The 26,212-nt window shown below is 47.0% G+C and overlaps 1 protein-coding gene across 1 annotated transcript in view; it reads left to right on the forward strand.

Annotated features, from left to right (window-relative positions):
- The window catches only part of CALN1 (calneuron 1), a 535,507-nt gene that overhangs the window by 389,783 nt on the left and 119,512 nt on the right, over positions 1-26,212 (forward strand). The window lies entirely within an intron of this gene.

Below are 26,212 nucleotides of genomic sequence, written 5' to 3' on the forward strand. Positions count from 1 at the left end.
TTCTTGGGAAATTTTATTTCCAACTCTTTAAAACACTTTCACACACATTTTCCCATGTTTTTTAAAGAGTTGTTGTGAAGATAAAATGACATAATAGAAGTGAAAGCACCTCAGAAAGCTAAAAGTACTATGAAAAGACTATGTCTTGAAACATGAAATAGAGTTCCTATCCTGACTGACCTTTCCAAAAAGCCTGGAAGGTGTGTAAGGAGAAAAGAAGTAGCTACTTGGCCTAGAACCTATCCTAGTCGTCGTCTAGTCGACTCCAGCTCACGGCGACCCAGTGTGTGTCAGGGTAGAACTGTGCTCCACAGGGTTTTCAGGGGCTAGTTTTTTGGAAGCCAATCATTAGGCTTTTCTCCTAGGTTCCTTTGGGTGGTCTTGAACCTTCAGTGTTTCGGTTAGCAGCTGAATTGTGTTAACCGTTCGCACCACCCAGGATTCTTGATCATTGACTCCCCGTAAGAAAATAAACCCAGTGTTTAACACAAGTGAGTGTTGAAAGCATCTGCTACAAACTCGTACAGTACCAGGCTGTGTGGAGAACACAGAGCTGAATGAGAAGGAAACTCTTGCCCAGACCTCATGCTTCAACGGGAGGGAAAAGCCACCGGCACCGACAAGTCAAGGTAGAAAGTACTGAGAACTGACTCATAAGAAAAGTGAGGATAAATGATCATTTCGAGGGAAGAACTTCCTACCGTCAGAAGAAGGCTTTATAGAAGAGATGACTTGGATGGGTAGAAGTCAGATAGGTCCTGAAGGGCTTTGAATGTAAAGGTTAGGAGGACCAGGGAGCCCAGCGTGGCTGAGCTGATGAGAGCATGGTGGGAACCTGGCTTCAGAAAGAATAATCCAGCAGATTGTACAAGGTGGCCTAACCTGGAGGCTGGGTCATCGGTAAAGAGGCCCCTGTAATAGTCCAGGAAAGGACTGAGAAGGGTGTTATGTAGATGGGTAGGGAGAGAATGGAAGGGACAGACTTCAGAAAGGAAGAGTGGTCAGTGTTAGCATCTTTGCAGTCCCTGGATGGTGCAAACAGTTTGTACTTGACTACTAATCTAAAGGCTGGTGATTTGAACCCACCCAGTTGTACGGCGGAAGAAAGGCCTGTCAGTCTGCTTCCTGCCCATCTGCTTCTGTAAAGATTACAGCCAAGAAAACCCTATGGAGCTGTTCTGCTCTGTAATACATGGGGTTGCCATGAGTTGGAATCTACTCGACAGCAGTGGGTTTGGTTTTGGGTTGGTAGTGTCTGTTTGCATGTGGAAGGCCAGTGGGAGGAGGTTGAGGCATCAGGGGTGGACCCTGAGCATGGGGGTTTCCCGGCTCTGGAGGGTGCTGCCAGGTTGACTCTGATCACTTCAATCTAGCAGTTGCAGTCAGTAGATCCCATTCCGCCGATCGCTGGTTTGATTAAGACACAGGAGGAGGCTGGTGGCATTGCCAGGCTGTTCATTTTCCATGCCTCAGCGAGCAATTGCTTCCCTTTAAGATGCCCTGAAAGCAGACACCGTCCCGAGGTGGCTTTTGCTCCACAATGAGCAGCTGCATCTGTTAGTCTGGGCAAGTGATGGATGGGTTGAGTCGGCCCCCCAGAGAGAAAAAAGGCTGCAGAGCACAGAGAAAGCCCAAGAACCAAGAAGGTCCATGATTGTTCAGGTCACTTGACTACATTTCAGAGCCAAGTGCTTTGATTTTAGATGCTCGCTCACGTGAACCAATTGGAACAAGCCAGGGAGTAAAAGTTGCAGGCGTTTCTGGTTGTTCTGTTTGGTGTTAGTAGGGTGGGTGACACCCCCAAGTCCGGAGTGTATTTTGAGATGCTATTACAAACCCTGGAGCACAGTGATTAAGAGTTCAGCTGCTAACCAAAAGGTCAGCAGTTCAAATCCACCAGGCGCTCCTCAGAAACCCTACAGGGCAGTTCTACTCTTTCCTATAGGGTCTCTATGAGCTGGAATCCATTCAACGGCAATGGGAATTTTTGGCTTATAATAAACCAAACCCCTCCCTGAGATCTCTCCAGAGCTGGAAATCCTTGCTTTCTGTTGTTTACTTCTTCACTGGAAGTGAAGTGTTTTCCAGGAGACTAAGTGGTGCTCGAGGTCTTCAATCAGATTCCACTGTGCAATCCAAAAAAGGTGTGTTGTGCCATAGATGCAGACATGGTGTCCATCCTTTAAGAGAATATTTAAACCTGTATGTATTAAGAGCCTACTATGTGCCAAACTGGGGGCAGTGAGAGAGACCCAGGTTCAATTCCTGCCCAAAGCACTTCAGGTACAGCCATCAGCCATCTGTTAGCGGAGGCTTCTGTGTTGCTATGATGCCGAATAGGTTTCAGAAGAGCTTCCGGACTAAGACGAACTAGGAAGAAAGGCCTGGCAATTGACCTCCAAAAATCAGCCAGTGAAAACCCTGTGGATCACAACAGTTGGATCGACAACTGATCATGAGGGTGGTGCAGCACTGGACAGTGTTTCATTCCCTTGTGCCAATAACAACATGTGCCAGGCAGTGAATGACAAAGAGGGCAGACAGGTAATAATCAAGCCAACAAGAAAATACCATGTATTAGTAAGTGCTACAGTGAAAACCAAACAGGTGATAGGATAGAGACTGGGGGGCGGGGGGGGGGGGCTGGGTAATTGAAATTAAAAAACAATAAAACTGGTTGCCGTTGAGTCAATTCCAACTCCTAGCAACCCTGCAGGACAGAGTAGAACTGGCCCGTAGGGCTTCTAAGGAGCAGCTGGTGGATTCAAACTGCTGACATTTTGGTTAGCAGCCGTAGCTCACCATAGCTCTTAACCACTGCCTCACCAGGGCTTCCACTGAAATGAAGGAGGTGAAATCTCTGAGAAAGGAAACAAGGTGGAGCCGGCTGTCTGCTGGAGGGAATAGCGTTCTCTGCAGAAGGAACAGCAGGTGGGAAGTCCTAAGGAACTAGATCTTATTCTGGGATGTTCCCAGAACAGCAAGACAGCAGGTATGGCTAGAGCACAGCAGTGGATGGTGGACAGCGCCAGACACAGACAGGTAGGCAGGTAGGCAGGTGGGAGCGTATAGGCCTTTGCAAGGAGTTTGAGTTTTATTCTTAGCGTGATGGGACGCCACCGTGAGTTTAAACAGAGCATGACCTGACTGGACGCACGGTCTCAAAGGCCGACTCTGCTGGCTGTGTGGGTAGGTATGCAAGGGGCAAGAGAGAGGGCAAGGAGTCAGCCCAGCAGCAGAAGAAGCAGCCGATTGGACCGAGTGGTCATAACGGACTTGGGGAGGAGAGGACCATTGCCAGTATGTTTCCAGGTAAAGTTAAGCAGACTGTGGGGACGAATCGGATGTCGGGAAGAAGTGTTGAAAGACAGAGAGGAATCAAGGATGACTCCTAGGTTTTAGCAAGAAACAGTCTGGTATATCTCAAAGAGCACTGTCGTGGGAGACCCAGATCCTATTCTCTATAAATAGTGATCCTTAGACCATGGAGCACTTCAGCTGCAAGAAGTTGGTAATATCAAAAGTCACCGAAGAGATGACCGTGACTGGGTAGTGACCATTTACGCTTGGCAGTTTTTCTGACAATAATTGCATTTATGAGAACCATCTTAGAAGGCAATCTTACTTTTCTGGAAACTTTTAGAAAAATAAATAGCTCTGGTATTTCTTCATTTTTAAGTCTCATAACATTTTTCAGAAATTCCAAAACAAACCATGGCACAGGAAAAGAATGCAGTGTGTTTTGGGCTTAAATCTCTAATTCTGATTGTAAGCCAGGTAACCTAAGAAAGTTGCTTAGCCATTCTGATTCTCAGTCCATTTCTGCACAGTTGCCTTTTTCATGGTGTTGGCCCATTTACTGAGATGATGTACGTAAAACTCCTAGCAAAGACTAGCGCATAGTAGGCACTCAGCAAGCAGCGGTCAGCATTAGTAACTGCCATCACTCACATCAGGCTCTAGGTTACTGCAAACCCAGAAGTCCTTGCCATCACACACTGCAATGGCCTCAAGTCAGAAAGCCTGGTTCTGGTCTCAGGTACCATCCTTCCCCAGAATCTTATTTTCCACCTCAGAGAGAAAAGGGCCTTACAGAGGTTGCCTCATTAAGACAGGTGTGGAAAAAGTGTATGTTTGTGTAAAAGTCCTTGGAGCCTTCTGGGTGTGTCATATATAAACCCAGGCTACCCTTATCATCATCACTATTTTTCTATAAATTGGATTTTGTAACTCAAGGTCTTTGGAAACGGACAAAACTGGAAATGTGCGAAGATACCCTGATTTCTCTTATTTAGAGGAAAGTTTTTTTTTCCCCCCCTTGTTATGTTATTCAGCTAATTGAAAGAACAGGAACCCAGTGTCTGCCATTTCCCCAGAGTCTACTCTTTCCAAAAATGCTTTTGGATCCCGGACTGCCTAAGTGATCTACAAAAGCCAATATCCAGACTTCTGCCAGGGGCGATCCCCCAAGCACCTTAACGTGCACCTCAGCTCAACAGAGTGACATTTTGTCGTTAGGTCCTTTAGCACCCTGCCCGGGGCTCACTCCTTCCCTTCTCTGAACTCTTCTGGTCGATTCCACTTGTTTTGATGCTCAGCTGTGATCTGCTCTTGTGTTGGTACTCAACTGTGTCATCTGTGCGTCTTGTTTTCTTAGCTAGATCCCAGGGTAGTCACCTCTGAGAGAAGCCATTGGTTTGCTTTTTCCCCTCTTTTCCAAGGATGTTGGGAGACAGATGTCCAGTTGGTACCCAGTTTCTTCATTAACCCGGCTCAGAAATCAGAGGGTAGCAAGTGTTTGTACACAGAGCAGATTCTTGACTTGAGGCTTATTAAGTAATGAACTGACTATCTAATGAGTTCAACAGAGCTTAGTTTTTAAAGAATAACTTAATCAGACATATGGGTAAACAATTCTGTGATGTTGTCCAGCAGGTTTGTTCAACGGCAGAGACATACGTGTTATATAAACAGGAGGATAGCTTGGACCACTGGGCTCCATCTCGCAAGGAAGGTGGTGATAGTTCACTACTCAGGAACGGCCAAGTCTAAGCAGGGGGCCCAGAGCCTTGGTCTCTGTGTTTCTTTTACTGTAACTCTTTGAGGTTTGAGTTAATTATTCTTATCAGTTCAGAACACCATTATCATCAGCCCACGAGAGATCCCTGTTGATTTATTATTGGTCTTCTTCATCTTGTCCTCACTCCCCCATTTTCCTCCTAACCGTGTAAGTTGTTACTCGTTGCCGTCGAGTCAGTTCTGATTCATGGCCTAACTATATATGCCCACACTAAAACCTTTAACATCTGTCCTTGAAAATAATAATTATTGCTAACTCTAATTGAACTTTAGGTCACTGGGAGACACAGATGGTTAAGCACTCGACTACTAGCCTAAAGGTCGGCGGTTCAAACCCACCCAGAGGCACCTCAGAAGCAGGCCTGGTCATCTGCTTCTGAAAGGTCACAGCTTTCAAATCCCTATGGAGTGGTTCTACCCTGCACACATGGGGTCACCACGAGTCAGAATCGGCTGGATGGCGACTAACAGCAACAATAACAACTAACCGAATTTACCAAGGCTCTGTTTCAAGCAATTTTACATACCTTACCTCATTTAATCCTCCCAATGGCTCTATAAAAAGTTCTTTTATTCCCATTTCACAGATTGTGTTAAGTAACTTTCTGAAGACCATCCACGGTAGAACAAGACTCAAACCCAAGCGACTTACACATAGCGCCTGAGCCCTTAACCACTCGGCTGTACCGTAGCCAGTATATATGTAAAAATATATTGTCTTCTGTGTATGTATGTCTTAAAAATGTAATTGAATAGCATCATGCAGCCAGAGATATCCTTCTGTATCTTCATTTTTTCATTCTACGTTGTCTTTTAAAAGTCCAGTCATTTTCTAAATGTCCCTCTGGCTCGTTGATCCTAATTGCCTTGTATGGTTCCACCACAGGCGTCCACCTCAGTTTCCTCAGGCACTTCCCCAGCAATGAGCTGTTAGGGCACCTCCCAGCTCCTAATCTGCAGACATCATTGTCATAAACGTCCCCACGCATGTCCCCTTATAACCCTGTATGAAAATTTCCCTGTAATACGTAATTTGGAAGGGGATTGCTGGGTTATAAAGTAAATTCACCCTGCCAGACTGACTTTCAGATGCTGATACCAACCCTCCCACCAGTGGGGTAAAATTCTCTCCAACATTTATCTGACTTTCTAATTTTTACCTATTCAGCGGTTATGAAAAGACACACAATTGTTTTCATTTTCATTTCTCTAATCACTCCTGAAATAGAACATCTCTCCCTAAACTTGTAGGCCCCTTGGTTTACCTGTCTGTGAATTCTGTATTCGTAGTGTCTGCCCATTATTTACACTGGGTCTCCTGTCTTGACTGTGTTCCAGATATTAACTGCCAGTTTTAGAGGTCACAAATATCGCCTCCAGGTTTTCTGCCCACTAGTTAATTTGTTGTTGTTGTTGTCGTTAGCTGCCACTGAAAACGCCAACAGGATGAAACACTACTTAGTCCTGCGTCATCCCCATGGTGGGCTGCGGCTTGGCCATTGTGATCCATAGGGTTTTCTTTGGCTGATTTTCAGAATGAAGTTGCCAGGCCTTGCTTCCTAGTCCATTTAAGTCTGGAAGCTCTGCCGGAACCTGTTCGGCATCAGAGCAACACGTAAGCCTCCACTTACAGACGGGTGGCAGCTGTGCTTGAGGTGTATTGGCTGGGACTCGAACCCAGGTCTCCTGCATGGAAGGTAAGATTCCTGCCACGGAATAGACAGGGCAGGAACAACTACTTACATCCACCTAAAAATTGTGGATGTAGAATGTTCTTGGCAAAAGCAAGGAAGCTCATTGGCCCACGGTACCAGGAAAGAAAGCAACCACCGCCCCTCTGATACTCCCTGATTTTATCTCTTTGAAACATTACCTATTGTTTGAAGAATTCCTTCTCATTCTGCAAGCCCCACCTCAGACCTTCCCCAACTCCCCCAAGGGACCTCTGAGTGCTTGGTAAAGCTGTATTAAATAGACGTGGACAAAATAAGTGTGGTTCCGGCCACCAGACTGGTGGAAGCATGGGCTCCATTTCACTTGAGTAGGGGGTGAAGGACCCTGGATTTTATTTTATTGAGGTAGAGCAGGCAAGAAGGATGCGTGGATACAGCCTTCAAATATTTAAAGAGCTGCCTGGTGAGTTTGAGCTTGGTGAAGCACAGACCAAAATCGGGGAAAGATTTCAGGAGATGACAGGGGCAGGATACCTTGGAAACAAGAGGGCAGCTCAGCAGACAAGGGCCAGACATCCACTCCGAGTCTTTGGATGCAGCCCCACATGTGACATGGGAAGTCCTTATGTCCTGGAGCCCAGTGTCCAGGTTGGCCTCCCACCTGAACTTTCTGAAGACCCCGAGGACGGTGCAAGCCTTGTCAGTGGCCCTTCTAGCTCCGTGTTGCAGGGGAGCAAAGCAAGACCCCGTGCACAGCTATTTTTAAGCAGTCAGATTTATGCAGCCGTGCCTAAGAGGCCCTGGGAAAGTATTTATTGTTAGATTAAACCTGCGGTTTCTGGCAGCCTTTCTCTAACTCAGCAGGCGGTGCCATTAGAGGCCTGACATGGTTTCTGGCCATGCAGAGAAGAACTTCTAGAGTATTATTTTAAGAACATCCCGACGCTTTGCACGACTTCACCCAGCACACCCCGGAGTCTCTACAAAGCTGACAGGTCAGTGCCCCCTGCTCGCCTGCGTTGTTAAAACGAGGTTCTAGGAAAAGGCTTAGCGAAGGGCAGAAACAGCAGAGTCCACATGTAACCTGTAGGTTGCATTCGGCGGCCGAGTATCCCAAAACCTTGGTTATCACCAGGTAGTATCTTCATTTCATTCACAGCTGATGGAGGGAGAAGGGAAAAGCAGTTCCTCATGCTGCGGTAGGAGGTGCTTCGTAATGAATTCTTTAGGTTCTAGACTAAGATGGACTAGGAGGAAAGGCCTGGTGATCAGCTTCTGAAAATCAATCCTCGAAAACCCAATGGATCACAACCGTCTGATCCTCAGCTGCTCATGGGGATGGCACAGGACCGGGCAGCGTTTTGCTCCATTGTGCGTGGGGTCGCGGTGAGTCAAGGGCCAACTCCACAGTAGACCCGTCATAGTCAAACTGCTGAAAACCCAAAGTCAAGAGCAATGATGAAGGCATTTTTATTTAAAAGCAAGGAATTAGAAACACTCATTTCGAATATTGTTTCTTCTGAGATAGTAGGCGAGGGGGTGGAACTCGGAAGCCCCTGTAGATAAACTCAAGAGTATTGGTCATATTCTGGTTCTTTCCATGGGTAATAGGTGATGGGTGGTGGGTGATGGGCTCAGAGGGTTTGTGTTAGGATGCTTCGTAACTTGAAAAGGAATGTATGTGTGTGTATGTGCACTTTGTATATATTAAATATGACATTAAAAAATTAAGATTCTTTCATTTCATATCCTCCTTTAAGGAAATTTATTCTGCATCTGAAAAAAATGGGTTCATGGTAGGGGGTGGCTTCTACCACCCACAGCAAGAAGACCTGAAATCCCGGTCTTCGGCTGCATGTTTGAGGTTACAGACCCGTCAAAGGCAAGGCTAACATCGGTGACTTTTTAAAAATTCAACTGGGAGCGGGGACAGGGAGGGGGGAGGCCACGTTCTAAAAAATGCATGCCGCTCTGTCTGGCTCTCGCCAGGGAGCATCCAGAAGTCCTTCTGTGTGCTTTCGGTTTTTTTCGTAGATTCTGAAAATTGTAGGAGAATAATATCGCTGGTGTAGGTCATGGCTTTAAGTCTTCTTGCATCCAGGAAGAACAATGAGTTAGGTCTTTATTGAAATTAGGAAATCATACGGTCTGCCCTTCTGCCTGCGAGGAAGGACGGCAGCATCGGCTGCGGATGGAATTGTTTTAATGAAGGATCTGGAATAATAGGGTGAGTATGTGTCTGGCCCTTGCTTCAGTGACACATCATTGAGGTTAATTGGATGAATCTCAACTGTTTTCTTCCCCCTTTAATCACACAGGCATAGGGGAGCCACTCTTTCCCAAATAAAATGGATTCTTCCTTCGAGCTAGCTTTCATTGGAAGCCATTGATTGTGCTTGGATTTTACAGGGCCTGAGAGATCTGAACAGCCAAATAAAACCCAGTCTCAACAGGACACAGGAGTCATTGTGTTGCTTGACTGTGGGCTTTTTCTGCCAGAAAGAAGAGATGAACTAGGGAGTGTCTATCGCCTCGTGTGGCATCATGTCTCCTGTGAGGCTTCTGACTTGTTTACTCAGAGCACAGCAGCCGGTGCTGCCGACAGCTACCCATGTCTTAGGCCTGGAAATTAAGTGGTAAAAATTCTTTGGATGTGCTGGCCACACACACACACATACACACATACATAGTTGATAAGGAGCCCCGGTGGTGCAATGATTAAGCGCCTGGCTACTAGCCGAAAGGCCCAGTCGTTCGAACTCACCAGCTGCTCTGAAGGAGAAAAGACCTGGTGATCTGCTTCCGTGGAGATTACAGCCTAGGAAGCCCTATGGGGTAGTTCTACTCTGTCCTGTAGGGTCACTAGAGTGGAATGAACTTGACAGCACACAACAACGTTAGTTGCCATAAGTCAGTTCTGAAGCCTGTCTTCTGAGGTGCCTCTGGGTGGGTTTGAACTGCCAGCCTTTTGGCTAGTAGTACAGCCCTCGACCTTTTGCACCCCCCAGGGACTCCTGTATATGTGTATATGTATATATGTATATATGTATATATGTATATATGTATATATGTATATATGTATATATGTATATATGTATATATGTATATATGTATATATGTATATATGTATATATGTATATATGTATATATGTATATATGTATATATGTATATATGTATATATGTATATTTTTCTGTCTGTTTTTGTTTTTTTAATATTATAAGTATGCTCCCACTTTAAACAAATCTAGAAACTGTTCACTAACTGGTGTTCACCACCTGGGTCTCCATTTTAGCCCGTTGAGTTCATGGTCATTCATTCGTTCAGGAGGTCATTAGTGTGCACTCGGTATACACAGGCTCAGGACCGTGCTAGGTTCTGGTTACACAAGTGGGAAGCAGGAAGTACACTCCCGGCCTGTGGAAGAGGCACCCAAGTAAACAGTTGAAACACCCCTCGTTTCATTCTCTGTGACAGCGTGACACTGATGCCTTCAAAGCACTTTTTTTCAGTCGGTAATAATATCTTTGTTCATCTGTTTCCCTGCTTAGTATCTGCTGCCCCCATCATGCCATAAACTCCCTGGGGCCAGGACCATATTTGCTGGCCACCAGTTGCATCTCCAGCTCCCTGGCCTTAGCAGCCACCAGTAAGAATGTATTAAATGCCAAAGGAGCCCTGGTGGCACCCTAGTTAAGTGCTCGCTGCTACCTGAGAGGCTGTGGTGTGAACATACCAGTGATTCCACAGGAGAAAGACCTGGCGATCTGCTCCCGTAAGGATTACAGCCTAGAAAACCCTAGGGGCCGTTCTGTCCTGTCACGTGGGGTTGCTATGAGTCAGAATCTGCTCAAGGCACCACTGACAACAACCACGGATGTGTACGTGGGGTGCTATAGCATTGGAGGTAAAGCCTAACTCAGCCTGGGGGGTCGAGGAGGACTCACAAAGGAAATGATGCTGGGGCCGAGGGTTCAAGCGTTACGGGAGTTCTCCAGGTAGCAAAGTAACGAAGCGTATTCAAGGCCAAGGACAGACCATGTGTCTCAGGCCCTTTAAAAACCTGCAGATTAAACTTTCTTTCAGCTTTTTTTTTTTTGGCGGGTAGAGGGTATGGTGATATATATTTTCATTGAAATAACTTCTTACTGCACAAAAAGTCATTATAGAAAATGCGGCTAATACAGAGAAGCAAAAAGAAGGACTAGAGAGCCCAGCACATAGATGTTCGATACACCTGAGATATTCTTGTTTGGTTTCTGTTTGTAACAGACATCCTGAAAGTATGAGAGTAGGCAGAAGGCTTACGACAAAACGTAACAGAGTAGAGATCCCAGGCCCAGCTCGGCAGCTAGCCCCGTACTCAGCAGAGGTGCCAGGCTTTTCATCCTATCATAGGAGATATTTGTGTTTTCCAGGCTGCATTTTACATAGCTTGTTTTTTCATCACTGAAGGGCACCAAATTACTCTGAATATTACAATACCACCCAACAAAATTGTGTGAGTTTGATAATGTGTGGATTCAGGGTGCTTTTTCTTATTCTTATTCTTTTTTTGTGTGTGTGTGGTGATAAATACAAGTAACAAATCATTTGCCGTTTCAGCATGTTTTCCATGTGCAATTCAGTGACTTTAGTTATGTTCACCATGTTGTACATCCATCACCACTGTCCATTTCCGCATTTTCCCATCACCATTAACAGCCGCTCAGTGTCCCCTAAGGACTGAGCCCTCCTCTCCTCTCTCCCACCCACCCCTGGTCACCATTAATCAACTGGTCTCCATGCGTTTGTCTATTCTAGATATTTCACATACCGTCCCATTGCTGATGAGCCGATTCCGACTCATAGCGACCCTACAGGACAGAGTAGAACTGCCCCATAGTTTCCAAGGAGCACCTGGTGGATTCGAACTGCCGACCTTTTGGTTAACACTTAACCACTACGCCACCAGGGTTTCCATTTCGTATAAGTGAGATCATAAAATACTTGTCCTTTTGTGACTGACTTATTTCATTTCCATCTCATTTGTATAATTGCACTTTTTCAAGGAATACTTCTGTGTTGACGTTTGAACATCAGTAAATAAGAATGTTTTGAAAGCCACTGTACAGAAACTGTGCTAGACACTGAGGGAAAAACAAAGTACTATAACTCACGAGGTTCTTACAGCTAGCTCAGCCGTATGATACGTTAGGTTCATAGCTGTTGGCCAGTAATAATAAAAGGCAGTTATTTAAGCACCAACTATGTGTCAGGCATATATGATCAGTGAAACAACCCTATGGAGGAACTCTGCCCATTTTGCAGATGAGAAAACTGTCTGTTTAAGATGTGAAGTAACTTGTCCAAGGTCACACAGTAAGTACACGATGGAGATGACTTAAAGCTCATTGTTTGACCCCGAGCCAGTGCCACCTCCAAGGCAGTAGAGATGTGCCTGATGAGTTGGGTGCAGAATAGACCAAAAAAAAAAAAAAATCAAAAAACCAAACCCAGTGCCGTCAAGTCGATTCCGACTCATAGCAACCCTATAGAACTGCCCTGTAGAGTTTCCAAGGAGCGCCTGGTGGATTCCATCTGCCGGCTCTTTGGTTAGCAGCCGTAGCACTTAACCATCACTCCACCAGGGTTACCTATATGCTTACCAGCATTGTAACTTTCCAAGGTGGAACACAGCATTGGTCTTATTTTGCAAACTTTTTTGACCACAGAGTACTTTTTTCCTTTTAATGGCAATCAGATGAACAACCCTGAGAAGAGGATTCAAGAACACAGGCCGGGGAGCCCTGACGTGGGCAATAAGCACACAGACGGAAGGCAGCCCGCTTAGTGTGAGCTCAGCTGCAGCGAGGCCGTCCCGAGCCAGTTCTCGCGTCAGGCTGTGCTCCCGTAATGTCCCTGTTCATTGGTATATTCTTGTTTTCTCTCTCCCAGGTACCCTCTCAGAGATTACGATTTGACAGACTTCTCATTTTTTTCACTCATCAAGTAATTTTAGTATTTAGTCTGATATGGTCCCTGATTCAGCAACTGCCTTGTTGGGGTATTTGTTATAAATGTAAATTCTCGGCCCCACCCAGACCTGCTGCCGTAGTGAGTTGCCATGGAGTGGATTCCGACCCCTGGTCACCCCGTGTGCGCGGAGTAGAACTGCGCCGTAGGATCTTCAATCCTGTGATCTCCCAGAAGTAGGTGGCCAGTGACCTGTCTTCTGAAGTGCCCCTGGGTGGTCGACTAACATTTCGGCTAGTAGCCTAGTGCTTAACTGTTTGCGCCATCCAGGGACTCCTTCACACCGACCTACTGAATCAGACACTCTGGGGGCGGGCAGCAATCTGTGCTCTCCAGGTGACGCCGATGCAGGCTGAGGATGGAGAACCACTGATCCTGGGATCCTCTGTGCTCACTGGCAGGTAACTGTGGTCAGGGCAACCACTAGGGCGGCCAACTGTCCAGTTTGCCCAGGACTGAAAGCTTTCCCTGGACATAGGACCTTCAGCGCTAAAACCAGGACCATCCCAGGCAAACCAGGAAGTTGCCTTCCCTTTACCCTACCCTCCTGCATCTTCTTGGAAATTACTCTTCCTTGGTAAGTCAGCTCAAAACCAAACCAGTTGTCATCGAGTCGATTCCCAAGTCATGGCAATTCCATGTATGTCAGAGTAGAACTGTGTTCTATAGGGTTTTTAATGGCTGATTTTTCGGAAGTAGATCTCCTAGACCTTTCTTCTGCAGCTCCTCCAGGTGGACTCAAACCTCCAGCTCTTTGGTTAGTAGCCCAGTACATTTGCACCACCCAGGGGCTCCTCAAAAATTGGTTGCTGTCGAGTCAATTCTGACTCGTGGTGACCCCATGTGAATCAGAGAGAGCTGTGATTCATAGGGTTTTCAATAGCTGGGTTTTTTGAAATTAGGTCACCAGGCCTTCTGAGGTTCCTCTGGATGGATTTGAACCTCCAACCTTTTGGTTAGCAGCTGAGCACTTAACCACCTGCACCACCCAGGGACTCGAGTCAGCTCAGGGATCACCTATTCTGCCAACCCTCTCCTGACACCTGGGCCAACTGGGCACTTAGTCCTCTGCACTCCCAGGGTGTCTTCTATTTGGTTCTGTTATAGCTTTTATCCCTAGAATTGTATGTAATATCCTCATTACACTTCTGCTAGCCCACTCCCATCTCAAATGCACTGAAATGAGTGACTATGTCTTTTATGTATGGATTCCTACTACCTAGCACATGACCGGCACATAGTAGGCACTCAACTCATGCTTGTTGAATGGTTGGATGGATGGGTGGATGGGTGGGTGGATGGATGGATGAATGGGTGGGTGGGTGGGTGGATGAATGAATGAATGAATGAGTTGGCCTGCTTGGCCAATTGGGGAATGAGTGGGGACTGAGTTTAACTAGCTGATTGTAGTCAGCTGGTGGAGAGCCTGACAGGGCTGTAAAGCTTTTATCATGTATCCAGTGTGAAGCCTTTAAAAGATTTTGAGTGGAAAATTTGAGTAAGGCATTTCAAAAAGAGACATTTACAGAAGATGAATTGGGGAGGCCAGTGTGAAGACAAGGAGCCTGTTAGGAAGGGCACCTGCAGCACCCAGGTGTTAGGTGGGGATGGCAGGGACAGCCTCGTCGATTATTTATAAGATTAGCTTTAGATGGGTGACGAGGTGGGGAGTTTTATATACATTTAATGCAAAAAGCAGACACCATTATGGAGCAGTGTAAGGGATACAAAAATGAAAAATACATAGTCCTCTGCTCTCTAGAGTCTCTTAGGGAAGATTGATCAAAGACCCACACAGAAAATAAAATACAGCAAACTGCGAGTGCATGACATAAACCAAACCCTGTCCCACTGAGCCAGTTCCAACTCACGGTGACCCCACGTGTTACACAGTAGAGCCTCCCCATAGCATTTTCTTGGCCGCAGGCCTCTCTTCCACAGCATGGCTGGGTGGGTTCTGACTGCCAACTTTTAGGTTGGTAATCAAGCGCAGCTGTTTCCACTATCCAGGGACCTTGAGTACCTTATATCCCATTGCTGTCAATTCTGACTCATAGTGGCCCTACAGGACAGAGTAAAACTGCTCCATAGGGTTTCCAGGGAGCTGCTAGTAGATTTGAACTGCTGACCTTTTGGTTAGCAGCCAAGCTTTTAACCACTGTACCCCCAGGGCTCTGTAAGAAACAATGGAAATTCCAAATGAGAAGGTCTGAGAGTGTCTCACAATGGAAGGGAGACTTGAGCATGGCCTTAGAGATGGGTAGAATTCCAGGGGTCTGGGAGCTGTGTTGTCCTGGTGGCACAGTGGTTAAGAGCTCAGCTGCTAACCAAAAGGGCAGCAGCTCAAATCCACCAGCTGTTCCTTGGAAACCCTATGGGGCAGTTCTGCTCTGCCTTATAGGGTCACTATGAGCCAGAATCGACTCAAAGGCAATGGGTATGGGGGCTGGGTTGAGCATTCATTGGACCCCAAGAATCATCTGCCCGTGGGAACTCTCAGCCAATGTCCTTGATCTAGGCTGGTTCAGGCTCACTTTCTCCCAGCGGGGAGCATGTGTTCTCTACCTGAGAAGGTGACGACATAAGGGGGTCTTTGTCCCCTGCACTTAAAGAATTTCAGAACTTCACCTCTCCCCTCCAGGTTTTCCAGTTGTTATCTCTGCCAGTGCTCAGGAGCCAAAGCAAAGAAACAAAAGCCTTGACGAGCCTCAGTTCTCCTGGTGAGAAAGCAGACCACATACACCACCTCCTGTAACTTTCAGAAACCCTACAAAGGCTGAATTGTCCTTCCCATTTTACAGATGAAGGAAACCGAGGCTCTGAGATTTTAGTCTTGGATCAGCTCAACCTTGAGAAATCCTGATCCACACAGATCCATCACTTCAAAGGAAACAGTTTCCTCAGTAACCTACCTCACGCTCCTCTGGGAGTCTTCAACAGGACAAAGACAGCAAGAGACACTATGTTCTCAAAAGTCCCTGTGAAAATAATTTACCAGGTAGCATATACCGTGCTTTAATATTGGTGAGGATGATGACAATTGTACGTATTTGTATACTTTACAAAGGACTTGTTTATGCATTGTTTAATTTGATCCTTACATTAAGCCTGTCTTCTAGGTCAGTCACTGGTCATTATCCACATTTTAAAGGTGAGGAACTAGACCACGCCATTGAGTTGATTCCAACTCATGGTGACCCCATGTGTGTCAAAGTAAGAACTGTGCACCGTAGGGTTTTAATGGCTGATTTTTTGGAAGTAGATTGCTAGGCCTTTCTTCTGAGGTACCTCTGGGTGGACTCAAACCTCCAATCTTTTGCTTAGCAGCTGAGCACAGTAACTATTTGCACCACCCAGGGACTCTAAAGATCAGGAAACTGGAGCAAAATGAGGAATTGAAGAGAATCATTTTGTAATGTGTGGCGCCATCCCACAGGTGCCCACAGGTCTGGATTTTCAGATCCTGGGGTTTCTGAACGTTCCACAGCTCTCTGTCTCTGTCCCGACTCTATCAGGATCAAGGCCAGTGAAGCCCCCACCCCCTGGGGGAGATGCACTGTGGCTCCCCCCACCTCTCTGGCCTTGAGGTTTCCAAATCTCAGGGAAGAGCCTTCCACTCACGCCTCTCTCTTAGCTGCGATTTCTGTCATCTTTACGGGGAGCGTTTTGATTTTCCCCTTCTCTGCTCCACGTAAGGTGGGCAATGGGACCTTTGTTCCTGGCCCCCTGGGCGAGGCCCTCACTGTTTAAGACCAGCCTCTGCTGTCCTCAGAAAACAGGGGACTTCCACGTCAGAAGGCTGTCCATGGTCCAGGGAGAGGAACTCAGTGTTTGTTCAAAATGCGATGGACTCTAGCTCCGAGCCCTTCTCTTTCTGCCCGCTCTGTGCCTGTCCTCGTCTTCCACTCTTAAAAATTCCACATCTGCTTCACAGCCCTGTCCTCCACTGCTTCCGGTGATTCCCCGTCTCCGTCTCTGCCGGAGAAGGAACCTACATTTTATCTCCAACGCCTCTCTCCTTTCTTACACTGAGAAGGCGGGATTAGGGGATTTGTTTGTATCTCTAGTCCATACTCAGGATCTGTTTTCTAACTTGTCGGCCCCCACAGCTACAACCCTTTGAGACCCTGATGCCCAGCTCCAGCCTTGGCTCAGGTGTCCGATCTCATGTTCACAACCAACCTTTCCCTAACTGTGATTTCCAGGAAGGTTTGCCGTGGAGACTGACTGTCCTGAGGTCTCCTGGGCTCGGGTGAGGGCAGAGCAAGGAAGAATTGTGCAGTTGTTCAGGTGCTTCCACTCATCCCCAAAATGCTCGAACTCGAGGTGTGTTTTCTTTAAATCTTCCTACTAGGGACATGTTGCTGCCCATTTGCTATGTCAGTGTTGCTGCTGTTGTTGTTAGTTGGTATGGAGTTGGCACCGATTCATGTGACCCCCTGATACACCAGAATGTAACACCGCCCAGTCCTGCACCGTCTTCACAACTGTTGGTGTGCTTGAGTCCGTTGTTGCGGTCACTGTGTATTTTTAGTGCCTTCTAAACCGGGGGACTCAGCTTCCAGCGCTATATCGGATAATATGCTCTTGTGATCCATAGGGTTTTCACTGACTAATTTTTGGATGTAGATTGCCAGGCTTTTCTTCCTAGTCTTAGTCTGGAAGCTCCACTAAAACCTATCCACCATGGGTGATGCTGCTAGTATTTGAAATACTGGTGACATAGTTTCCAGCATCATAGTAACATGCAAGCCACCGCAGTACAATAAACTGGCAGATGGGGGATGGACAGTGACAGTGGTGTCCCCTCTTTCCGGGCATTGGGAGGACAGATCTGGAAAGGGCTATGCCCTGGAAATTTCAAGCAGAGTCTCCTAAACAGTAGTTTTTCAGTCTCAGGACCCTGCCCCACCCCTTGGTCGGATTGGTTTTTCTTATCTATAATTTTTTTGTCCTTGCTTGACATCCAACAGGCTAGCTGTGTCCTTATTACCAGACGTTTGGTTTGAAGCCTTATGTGATCATTCTGAGAGGAAGAGGTGAAAAGGAGACAGACTGTCAAAAGTCTAATTGGTTTACCTCTCTTCCAAAGCAAGTGTCATTGAGATGGCCTCGTTTATTTCCTCATTTCTAAGGAAGCAAGTATAAGCTATTGCTTAGAGTCAGTCCTTGCTGGCTCTCTCGTTGTGGTGAGGAGCTTGAAGTGTCCCACGGAGCCCCAGGGCAGTGGGGAGTCTGGTTTCTTTCTTTTATGATTTTGTATTACACGATGACACAGAAGTGCTTCTGGTCAGGAGTTCTGTTTCCACCAGCCCCCCAGATACAGAGTATGTGTGCTTCCAGAAGAGATGGAGGCACTGTATGAACCCTATTTTTTTTTTTTTTTTGAAGAAACAATGTGGCAAATTAAAGAATTCCAGTGCTGCTCCTTACTAGCTTGTTGTTCTCCTTGTTGTTAGCTGCCATCGGTTTGGCCCCTGATTCACCGTGACCCCCACGTACAGCACACAAAGTGCTGCCTGGTCCTGCGCCATTCCCATGATCAGTTGCAGGTCAGACCACTGTGATCCATAGAGTTTTCATTGGCTGATTTTAGAAGCGGACCCCCAGACCTTTCTTCTTAGTCCTTTAGTTCGGAAGTTCAGCTGAACCCTGTTCAGCATCGTAGCAGACACCCAAGCCTCCACTGACAGGTACTGGCTCTGCGTGAAGTGCATTGGCTGGGAATTGGACCCGGGTCGCCTGCATGCAAGGTAAGAATTCTACCACTCCTCTACCAGTGGGCAAATCACTGAACCTCAGCACCTCTGTCGTGTCTTCTGTAACCGGGGACGAAGATTCCTGATTGCCTTCTTCACAGGTGTGTGAGGGGGATCAAACGGACAATGCATCATTTAAAACCCTTTGCAACTTGTAGAGTCCCGGAGGGATGTGGAGTTCTACCACCTTCATCCTTCTCTCTGAATTCTGTAGTGAGTACCTATACGATGGGCCCTGTTTATCTCCTTAGCTGAACATTGTCTCTAGGGGATTGTTGGCCCCTGATGGTTTGAATACTTCCCCACTACAAGAGCTTTCTGTGGTGATCCACAGGGTTTTTGCTGGCTAATTTTAGTAAGTAGATCGCCAGGCGAAATACCCTGCTGGTATTTGAAATACCAGTGGCATAGCTTTCAGCAGCATAGCAACATGCCAACCAACACATTATGACAAACCAACAGATGAGTGTGTCTGACCCAAGCAGCGGTCCTTTCAGTCACCTCGTGCATGGGAAATTTGGATAACAAAAAAGGAAAACAGAAGAGCTGATACATTTGAACTGTGGTGTTGGCGAAGAATGTTGACTATACCACGGACTCCCAGAAGAACAAGCAAATCAGTCTTAAAAGAAATACAACCATAATGTTCCACAGAATTGAGAATGGCAAGACTTCAACTCACTTCCCTTGGGTATGTCCTCAGGAAAGACCAATCACTAGAAAAGGACATCACGGTAAGTAATATCGAGGTCCAACGAAAATGAAGAAAATCCTCAGTGAGATGGATTGACACAGTAGCTGCAACGATGGACCCAGACACACCAAGGGTCATGAAGATGGTGCAGGACTGGGCAGCGTTTCTTTGTGTTACACACAAAGTCGCCATGAGGTGGAGCCTACTGAATGGCGACTAACAACAATGGCAAGAACGTCCAGAAGCTGGCTCTAAGTACCCTAAGAGTTGCTGTAGGGCTTTCCCAGCAAGGGGCAGAGGGCTCCCCTGATGCAGAGTTGACATGACTAACTCCTGGAGCTTGAAGCTGTTAGAATGCAGCTTCCACACCCTGGCTGGGCAAGTTCCCCATTTCTCTTTTCACCCTAGCCCTCATCCCCTCCTTTCTCCTGGTGGGGAGCCCTCAGCAGCGACCAAACGTGGTAAGATAGCCCTGAGTCCTTGCGCACATCCTGGTCTCAGCAGTAACCTCGAACGGGAAAAGTTCTTTAGTTCATCATCTGCAAGTGTCTGTACGGCCCCCAGCCTCCACTTCACAGGAGCTGGCTCCCCACCCGCTCAGCACCCCAGCCTTCAGTCCAAGGAACCCTGGCTCAGTCGCAACGTTGGCTCAGCTTGTCAAGCTGACCTGAGCCGAAACTGCTGAGTCCGTGAGAATCTCGTGTGCGGGTCGTTCTGACAAAGTGACTCCCTGGAACCCATCACCAAACAGCAAAGCTCAGAGTTGCCAGCTCACTAGTCTAGCAGACACCAGATTCCCAGAATCCAGAGGCTTGTGTGCACCTTCAAGCCCACGGCTTCCTAAGCCGGACACGTTGCTTCTCGGATTGCACAGACATAACTCCCTGTCTGCCAAATTCTTGGGTTCTGTCCTGACTGCCAAGGTCAGCAGGAGCTCGGCTAATCTGCGGGTGAGTTCTCACTGAGAGACAAAACTGGGAGGAGCAGATTGAGAAATCCCTTACTTGAGCTAAAGACAGAAAATTCAAGCCACATTTCCTATATGGCTGAGGACAAGCAGGCACCTATTTTGCGTGGGTGATCTCTCTGTTTTTAACTTGGTGCCTGTGAAACGGTGGCAACTTTATTAAGAAGGGAAACTACATTTAAAACACTTGAGATGGTAGAGAACTAGAGCGACTACACCACCAAATTGCCAGGCACTTCGCTCAGAGGGATCGCTATGTCTTATTCTCAGCGGAGACCTATTACTAGCAGCGTTCCTGAGGGCTTGCTGTCAGGACTTTGTGGCCAGCAGAAAGTCCCAGACTCCGCACTAGGGGCCTGACATCTCAGGATCTTCTGAAAACCTGTCATCTGAAGTCTCTGGGTGTCTGGGTCTGTCTTCTGCTCTGCAGTCAAGCCTTTCTGTCATCACCTCACAGCAAACAGAGACACACCCAGGCCTGCTTCACAACGTGGGGCTGTTTGTTCAGACCTGGGGTGAAGAGACCATGATCCTAGAATGCATCCTCTTCTGCCAGTTAGGTTTGTGTGTGTGTGTGTGTGTGTGTGTGTGTGTGTGTGTTAAATATATACGTAATGAGTCATTTGCCGTTTCAATATACTTCACGTGTTCAGCGGCATTAATTATGTTTATCATTTTGTTCTACCATCACCATTACCGTTTCCAGATTTTCCCATCACCAAGCTCGGGGCCACCTAAGTAATGAATCCCTCTCCCCGCCTCCCACCGGCCTCTGTTGTCGTTAGGTGCTGTTGAGTCAGCCCGACTCCTAGCGACCCGATGTACAACCACCGGCCTCTGGTAACAGCTGATAAGCTTTGGTTTCTATACACTTGCCTGTTGTAGACATTTCGTATTGTTGTTGTTAGTGGCCGTTGAGCTGATTCTGACTCATGTCAACCCCATGTGTGCCGAGTAAAACTGTGCTCCATAGCGTTTTCAGGGCTGTGACCTTTTGGAAGCAGGTTGCCAGGCCTTTCTTCCATGGTACCTTTGGGTGAGTTTGAACTGCCAACCTTTTGGCTAGTAGCCAAGTGCTTAACTGTTTGTGCCACCCAGGCATGTATTTGTCCGTTTGTGACTGACTTTCACTCAGCATGTTTTCAAGGTTCATCCAGTTAGCTTCGCAGAGAAGAAAAAAAAAAAAAAAATTCCATAACCAGAGGCTGACCTCTGAACTGTAGCCTCTGCAACCAGTGACCTTGAGGTCCCCCTGGCTATGGTGTTCTGTCACCACTGTCCCCAGGGGAGCCTGGTGTTTAGTCTTCCTTCTCCAGGGCAGGCTAGCCTGAGAAATCCCTGTTTTTATAAACATAAGCCTGACAGAGGCTCTACTGCAGCCCAAGGCAGGAAGAGTAATGTGTACAGAGAGGTACTTCTGATTTAGTGAGTCCACCTCAGCACATCACCCTTGTATTCTCGGCAGAATTCTAATCAGAGGTGGAGCTCTCATTTTTCACCTCTGCACCCACCTGCTGAGAAATACTCAGGATTTCCTCTCTGCCCAGCTCCTGGGGCTTCTCCAGTCAGAGACGGGGAGCTGAGGGTTCAGAATCGAGATTTTTACCGATATTAATAGACCCCAATGTTCTGGAAACATCCGGTTCTTCTGCTTCTTGGGATTAGGCTGACATATAAAGGAAGGGCCCTAACTAATCCCTAAACACTAAAGGACACACTACAGGACCAATCAGAATGACATGGTAACGAGCGTGCTTGCCTGTATTAAATGCCACCCGGGCTGCTGAGAAGAATTCCGAGGTGAACGGCACGTCCCGTGATAGACGCCAGGTTCCCTGGGCATTTGGAGTGTAAAATATAAGCAACTCATGATTCCCTGGGCTAATGTGACTCCAAGCGAATGCATAGAGTTGACAAGTTATTTATCAAAGTGTGGGGGCTGGTTTGGGCTGCAGTCAGGCACCGGAATACAGGGTTTGTGCTGGTTTCAGCAATCACAAAATGACAGCGTCATGGTCCGCTGCAGCCAGAAAGGACTGTGAAGATCAGCTTCTCCCAGACCCTCGTTGTACAGATGAGTTTTGGAGTTTGTTCAAGTTCACCGAGGAAGATGAGTGACAGAGCTGAAACTGGAACCCAATTTTCCTGGCTTCCAGCTCGATACTTACTCCCCATCCCCCTGCCGGCCCGTACTGGTCTGTACATCCCAGGCGCTGTGAGCTGCCATACAGCTGGCCCCAACTCCTGCAGACGTCACGTACAGTGGAACAAAGCCCTGCCCGGCCCTGCACCATCCCCGCGATCAGTTGTGGGTCAGACCGTTGTGATCCACAGGGTTTTCGTTGGCTGGTTTTGGAAGTAAATTACCAGGCGTTTCTTCCTAGTCTTGGTCTAAAAGCCCCGCTGAAACCTGTTCAGCATCATAGCAACACACGAGCCCCCACTGAGAGAGGGGTGGTGGCTGCACTTGTACCTTAGCTAGGAATCAAACCCAGCTCTTCTGCGTGGGAGGGGGAATTCTACCACTGAACCATCACTGCCCCCGTATATCTCATAGCATTTGGGCAACTCACATCCGCTGGGCATTTTTGTTATGGCTTTTTGCATTCTGTGTGGGGAAGTTTTTGAAGCAAGCAATAGGAACTGACTCTTACTAAGGAGAAAAGAAACATATTGGGAGAGAATTGGTAGCCCTCAAAATGGATAAGAAAGCTCAAGAAAGAGGCTGAACAAAGGGGCAGAAACCAAGGGTAGCTCCAAGGGGACTGGAGAGCAGGAAATGATAGTATTAGCCGTGGAAGGCTCTTAGCATCACTGGGCTCTTCTTTTCTGTTCTTTCAGACCTTCACCCAAGGCGAAAGTCCCTAAAGAGACTTTGATCTCCAAACGCAGCCAATTCATTGTTAACCGGTTACCGTTGAGTCAGTTGTGACTCGTGGCGACCCCATGTACGTCAGAGTAGCATTGTGATCCACAGGTTTCCAATGGCTGAGTTCTCAGAAGTAGATAAAAAAAAAAAAAAAAACCAGTGCTGTTGAGTTGATTCCGACTCATAGCGACCCTATAGGACAGAGTAGAACTGCCCCATAGGGTTTCCAAGGACCGCCTGGTGGATTTGAACTGCCGACCCTTTGGTTAGCAGCTATAGCACTTAACCACTACTCCACCAGGGTTTCCCAGAAGTAGATAGCCAGGCCTTTCTTTTGAGGCTCCGGTGGGTAGACTTGAACCTCCAGCCTTCCCGTTAGCAGCCGAGTGTGTTAACCATTGGCACCACCCAGAGACTCCAATTCACTGGTATTAGAGGCTAAATAAACTTTGTTTGGCATTGTCCAGCTCTAACACTCAGTGGATTGGGCACGCTGGAGACAGGGTCCAGTTGGCCCTACCTGGGTCACCTGTCCATGAAATGTAGGTACTGGACAGCCAAAACCATAAGCGTCCACTCTGTAGACATTACTGAAACCAGTTGCTGTCAAGTCGATTTCGACTCATGGCGACCCCATGTGTCACCATGGGGTTTTCATGGCTATGATCTTTCAGAAGCAAATTACCAGGCATTTCTTCCGCAGGGGAGGAAGAAGGGGAGGTCCAAACTGCCAGCCTTTCAGTTAGCGGCTGAGTTTCTAACCATTTGTGCCACCCATGGACTTCTAGACACCCCTAGCGTTCACCAGTATTTCCTGATCTCCTCAACTCCCAGCACATAGAATACCTTTCCCATCCCTGGAAACTAGACATAGCTGCGTGGCTTGATGAGGCTAATGAAACATGAGCAGAGTGATGCGGTCATTTCTGGGACGGAAGCATCTAAGAGCTGCCATGTGAGTCTCCGCGTCTTCTCCCTGTCGAGGCAAGCCCTCGGGCCTCGTGTTGAAATGGCAGCCTCACAAGATGGTGGAACATCTGTCAGCCTGGGTCTGGAGTGAGAGTCGTTAGCAGAGTCTCTGGGGTTATGACAGCACCGTAGTACAGGCTATCCTAACGTACACCCTCTTTACACGACACCCCACGGGCTGTGCACAGAAAGAGAACCAGTAATGTCAGATGCTCCACTCCCTAACTAGGGGAGAAATCTGGTTTACAGTGCAGGACACTGCAAATGTGTGGAAAAGCTTCTCTCTATCTAATCCCAGTCCTGTTCAGATGCATCTCCGCCTGATTTCATCCCCGCAATCTGAGATGCTCAGACGTGGAGGTTTTCACTGGATGCAAAGCCAACTGGCCTAGACTAGCAGGTGTAAAATGCTCCCATTCATAACCAGCTTACTTTTTTGCCAGGAGCCCTGGTAGCGCAGTGGTTAAATCCCTCGGCTGCTAACCCAAAGGTTGGCTGTTCAAACCCACCAGCCGCTCCACAGGACAAAGATGTAACAATCTGCTCCCGTAAAGATTTACAGCCTTGGAAACCCTTTGGGGCAGTTCTACTCTGTCCTAGAGAATCACTATGAGTCGGAATTGACTTGACAGCAACGAGTTTGGTTTTAATTTTTAACTAGTATGTATTTGTATAAAGGAGGACTCAAACATGTGTTTATGTAGGTAACACGTGCCTATCCCTACGTACATTATTTTATTTCAAGTTATGTCTGACAAGTAAAGGCGGTTGAACACAATGAGAAGTAGCACTCAGAATTTAAATATCATATGAAAGTCCTGAGATTATATTTCCAGGAAGGAAACAAGCATAAAAGTACCCAACTAAAGGACATTCTTGGATATAAGGTTAGGAATCCCTTGATTTAGCCTGAATCAAAAAATCAATAAAAACAATCAGTTGCCATCAAGTCCATTTGACTCATGGTGGCCCCATGTGTGCAGGGTAGAACTTGCTCCATGGGGTTTTCATGGCTGTGACCTTTCAGAAGTAGATTGCCAGGCCTTTCCTCCAAGGTGCCTCTGGGTGGGTTCAAACCACCAAGCTTTTGCTTAATTATTTGTGCCACTCAAGGATTCCTTTCTGAATCAAAAGACCCAATTCATTCAAGGGTATTGAGACCTGAAAGGGAGCCCTGGTGGTGCAGTGGTTAAGCTGCTAACCGAAAGGTCAGTGATTCGAACCTATCAGTTGCTCTGAGGGAAAAGGATATGGCAGTCTGCTTCCATAAAGATTACGGCCTTGGAAACTCTATGGGGAAGTTCTCCTCTGTCCTATAGGGTCCCTATTAGTTGGAATCGACCCGATGGCAACGGGGTATATGGCAACTGTGCCACCATGGCTCCTGGCAAAAAAGTAAGCTGGTTATGAATGGGAGCATTTTTTTAGTCTAGGCCAGTTGGCTTTATATCCAACACAATTAGAATTTCCCAGCTCAAGCAGTCAGTAAGTTGGCCATGTTGCAGCCTCTGCCTTGGTTGCCTTTCAGAATAAGAAGGGTCTTCTCCGTGCTTGTCCTTTCCTACTTCTTTTTTAATTGTGATAAACATACGCGTTTCAAAACCTTTGCCATTTCAACATCCTTCACATGGTTTGGTGACACATTCATGGTGTTGTTTAACCAGCACCCTTATCTGTTTCCGGGTTTTTCCACCATGTTTACCAGCAGCTCAGTCTGAATAACAAGGCAGGCAGAGGAGAGAGGCTTTTCCATAAAAAGTCACAGTGTTGTACTTATTTTTCAGTGCTTTTTACAGTATCCTTTTCAAAGCACCTACTTTTCTGCTCAATCAGTGAACTTGGGGAACTAACCAGTGATTTTGGTCTTCCGTCCCTGGCCAGACTTTCCTGGTCACCTTTGGGTTTGGTCTTCCTCCAGGATCCTCAGAGAGCTTTCGATGTTAACGTTTTGATTTATGTCCTTTCTTCCTTTGGCATTCAACGCAGCTATCCTTGACCAAACTCTGCACTCTGCGATTGGGTCTAAATTGGAAGAAAGATCATTCCACAGTAGAACATGATTTAAAATATGTATAGAGAGAGAAAGTTTAAATATAGGAGAGAATTCAAGATTTGCAACACCTAAAGTGCGAAGTCATGGCAGATCAGGACCAGAAATGAGAAACTCTGGGTAGAGGCTGGGGGCAAA

This window comes from Loxodonta africana, chromosome 12, assembly GCF_030014295.1.
Source record: "Loxodonta africana isolate mLoxAfr1 chromosome 12, mLoxAfr1.hap2, whole genome shotgun sequence".
NCBI classification, from domain to species: domain Eukaryota; kingdom Metazoa; phylum Chordata; class Mammalia; order Proboscidea; family Elephantidae; genus Loxodonta; species Loxodonta africana.